Source organism: Sinocyclocheilus rhinocerous, unplaced genomic scaffold (assembly GCF_001515625.1).
Source record: "Sinocyclocheilus rhinocerous isolate Xijiao unplaced genomic scaffold, SAMN03320098_v1.1 scaffold19, whole genome shotgun sequence".
Lineage (NCBI taxonomy): Eukaryota > Metazoa > Chordata > Actinopteri > Cypriniformes > Cyprinidae > Sinocyclocheilus > Sinocyclocheilus rhinocerous.
Window position 1 is genome coordinate 2,193,952 of NW_015638975.1, and position 4,593 is coordinate 2,198,544.

The 4,593-nt window shown below is 36.9% G+C and overlaps 1 protein-coding gene across 1 annotated transcript in view; it reads left to right on the forward strand.

The window, feature by feature from the left end:
* The window catches only part of lmo1 (LIM domain only 1), a 41,533-nt gene that overhangs the window by 26,878 nt on the left and 10,062 nt on the right, over positions 1-4,593 (forward strand). The gene's annotated exons all lie outside the window — the stretch shown is intronic.

A 4,593-nucleotide genomic window follows, 5' to 3' on the forward strand; every position in this document is an offset into this window, starting at 1 on the left:
ATGATTTCCTGCTGATTACAGAACCGGCATTACTATCAAAATGCGCATGACAAAGCATTCGATTAATCGTGCAGCCCCTACTGTTTTGTTTATAGTTGTTTAAAGGGGTCATATGATGTTGCTAAAAAGAACATTATTTTGCAGATTGTCCTTGTCTTCTGCTTTGAATATTAATTTTGATAATATTTAAGTACAAAATTCGAATTTAGCTTTTCAGCCATTTTGACGGGCCTGCAAGGTCCCTAATAGGTTCACCGATGTATGTGTGGTAATGATAAAATTATTGGGGAAAAAATCTAAATAAGCCACAAATGCTTGGCAATTACTTTTTTTGTTTGCTAGAGAATGAAAGCAGAGAATGGTGGAGGGAGAAACAGCATAAAAACGAGCTTCCTGCTGCCGCTGTACTGGCTCTGATGTCCTAATTAAATCTAGCCCACTCATCTGCTCTTCAGCCTGTGACAAATATGTGCTACTTGCCTGGAGATGCTGGATATGAATTCTATTAAGGAACAAATTAAGAAGTATCCCTCTCCGTGCAGACAGAGCGAGGAAGCATAGGTGCGTTCGCTTTAAACGCGAGTGATTGAGACTCCACGCAGGGCGTCCCACCTAGGGTTGCAAAGGGGTGGAAAATTTCTGGTAAATTCCAAAAAATCCTGGAAATTTTCCAAAATTTCTGGAATATTTCCGAAATTTACTGGACATTTTCCACCTTTTTGCAACCCTAGTCCCACCTAAACTTCACCTCCAGCCCACTCGCCTTTAATAATGAAGCTGAAATCTCACCCAGAATTAGCCTCCCATACAGGGAGGCACTTCATTAAAGACAGGCGGGCGGATCAAACACATTTCTTTTATTTTCGGCTGGGTTTTTGGAGCTATGCCATGCGCACATTAATTATGAGCTGCGCTCCTTCTGCGTTTTGTCCTTCAGGAGTACCGTAGAGCCATAATGAACCCCCACCCCATGAAAACACACATAGCCCCACCACTGCACAAACTAGCTTGAGCCATTACCGTTTCCTTAATAGATAAGTATAGGAGGATTTATAAGCTTTCAGGCCATACTCTTTTATTACTGCACACAAAAATAGATTAATCTGTTTTGCTGGGGTCAAGAATCCTTTGACCTCATGACCAGAGAGTGAGAGTGCCTCTGTTTTTGACTGCGTTCACCCCTGACCTGAAATAGTTTTTATATCGGAACCATTGCATTATATTACGGGGGGACACATCAGTCATTTACCAACCAAAGAAGGGTGCTTTTAATTGAAATATAAAGTAGATTACACCTCCTCCTAACGATGGCACATCCATTACTAGCTAGCATGCGAGTATGATTAAAGGGCAGAGATAAGTCTCGGCAATAATTTGGAGCATTTTGATGTTAAAATAGTCTACTGAGCAAGCACAGCTATCCCTATGAGGAAAAAAAAAAAAGACATCAATCATATATTTTAAGTGGAAACACAATCCCAATGTCAGCCGTATCTCACTTTGAAAATTAACTACTATGCCTGAACACACAATACAGTGACCCCTGTCTGTAAAACACGACAGTGGGGTCCAAAAAAAGTCTGATATATTTGTGTATTCTGTGTGTTTATTTGTATTCTATACATATTGATGTTTAATACTAAAGTAAAATTATTATTATTATTATTATTATTTAAAACAGATAATGGAAAAATAGATGCATAGTAAATAACAATAATAATAATAATAATTATTATTATTATTATTATTATATAAATATTAATTTTTTAATAAAATAAAATAAATAATAATCATCATAATTATTATAATAATTATGATGATTATTATTTATTTTATTTTATTAAAAAATTAATATTTATATAATAATAATAATAATTATTATTATTATTATATTGCCTATATATCTAATTGTTCTGTCCATTCAATAATTATTATAATAATTATTGAATGGACAGAACAATTAGATATATAGGCAATATAATAATAATAATAATAGTAGTATAAATAATTATATATTATTTATTTATACTGTTGTTGTTGTTGTTTAAGAATGTTTGTGTATGTGTGTGTATATATATATATATGTGTATGTATGTCCAGATATTAATCAAATATTAAATAATTTAAATGGGGGGGGAAAAACATCCCAGTTCTTCTTTGTGGTCTCACACTTTTGAACCCCACTGTATTTAGAACTTTGCAAATTCACACGTACCGTATTGAACCACAGTCTCTTTGAACGCAAGTAAAGGACTAGAACAGCTGAAGTCTAATCACAGAGAGACATTAAAGGGAAGGAAGCTGATGCCGGCTTCAGAGGAGTTATGAAGAAACACCTGTCTACACAGAGCCACAGGGAATCATAGAGAACAATGAGCAAAAGCTTTCAGCTTTAATACTAAAGTTTAGTTAAACACAAACAAGATTATGAAGGCAAAAGCTCTGTTCTCTTTTCCTTTATTGTCTTGTAAATTTTTCCCTCCAGTTCGGTGGAATCAGCGCGCAGGGGACTTTGAGATTTTTAGTTTGCCGAGGCTATGGTAACATTAAAGGAATGCTACATTGAGTTGAGAGCTCATTAATCTTCACAGTATCACAGTATCTGTTATTGATTAGATTGCATTGTTTTCAAAAAAACAGTTAAAAAGTTAAGCTTGTAATGACAACTCATATAGCAAAAATGATGCACAATAGACGTTTTAGGCCTGGACGTTCTTGAGCACATTTTGCTTGGAATAACACATTAAATGGCCTTGCTGATAAAATGGTTAGTTTCACTTTATCTTGAATTATATTGCCTGAAAATCCAAGCCATTGTATTTCAAAGTTTGCTGGTGACCTTCCAAATGAGTTTCTGTAACCTCCTAATCCACTTAAATTAACCACCAGTAAAGACTCCATTTTAAGCCGGGCCATCATAGTGCCGCAAAAACCTACAATTAAACCACGGCCGATTTCTTTGCAGAAGCCCAGTTATCTGTCACTCTGAGTGTGTGTGTGTGTGTGTATGAGGAGTCCCTTCTCTTTTAAGAAGACTCCTCTGCTCTTAAACCATCAAGAGGTCCCTGAATTTTCACAAGTCAGTAACAACCCTCTCAAACTGCCATCCCTGTGCTTTCTGTGACCTGATTTAGAAAAGAAGGGAAAATGGGTCTTGTGATGTGATCTGTAACACCCTCTACTGTGCAACATGATGGACGTGAGCCATAAGAAATTGTTCGGGATCCCCAGGGACTCCGACCACCTTTTCAGAAGCGAGCCAGGATAACACAACATTGAACTCCCAACTCCAGTTGCTTGCTCCAGCATTAAGGCATGGCATTGGAAATGTGTTCGACCACAATCTGTGCGCAATTCCCTTTTAGAGAACATGCTCCTTCAGACAGACACCTTAATCCTTCCTTCTGCCTCTGACCATGTATGAGTGTCTGCGAACGTTAGGATTATGTGGCCCGCCATCTGAGAACTTTCCAAGATCGAAGAATGACTGGTAGATACATCTCAGCCAACTACTGTAAACTGGCATTCTTGCTGTTAATGGTTGTCCTGTCAAATGCTGTGGCAAGTGATTTGGCATCGTCTCTTAAATATGCTGCCAAAGGCCCTCGTGAAAAAAAAAAAAAAATTATTGGATGGATCTATCTTTGTTAAAATGGTGATTTTACGAAGCATGAAATACCAATAGATAGGGCTGTGTAAAAATATAGATTTTCTAATTAATCAAATCATTTGAATGATTCCGCTTCAGCACTACAGTAAAATAAATAATTTTTTGTTCACAGTCTGAATTGAATGTGATGCAATAAATACAGCAAAATAATGGCAAAGTCTTTCTATTCAATCAGTGTAGTCCGATTCATGACTCTGAGTCTGTTCTTTTTAGTGAATCTAAACCATACAGCACAATAACCAGTAGGGCTGGGTATCGTTCAAAAATTTTCAATACCGATATCTTGACTTCGATACCGGTTCCTGAACGATTCTTTTTTTTGATACCAATTTTATGAAATCAATTTTAACAAGATTACATAATCTAAAAAAAAAAAAAACTTTGGTTTTATTTTTCAGCTTGTTGATGTTTATACAAACTGAAAGACTCATCTCCTGAGCTACTGCACAAAGGAACAAAATGTATCCAACACAATAAATCAGTGCAAAATAGTTTTAATAAAGCTCAAATAGTCTTCAGTTTACACATCTGTTAGACTACATTTACACTAGTTAGTGTTCGTTTTAAAACGCATAGCCGGTCGTGTAACGTTAATTTGAACGGACATCTGCATATGTTCGGATCTCCATTGGAAATGAATGACCGGTCTGTCGGAGATAGTGGAAAGCCGGCTTGAAACGCAGTGGAAACGCCAGTATGACGAGGATCGTTTTCATTTTAAAACATAAACGCACCAGTGTAAATGTAGCCTTACATCTATGGGGGCTGGGACGCATTCACACTACAGCCTCACGTGTGTGCAACATCTCTGAGTGTAACCAGTGTGAACTAGTAGGTGTGTTCGACTTGACGCGGACCGACTGTGCAGACCGATCAGTGTATTACAGTACCACGAGAGCTAAAGAGAGCAGACTGCTCCATGC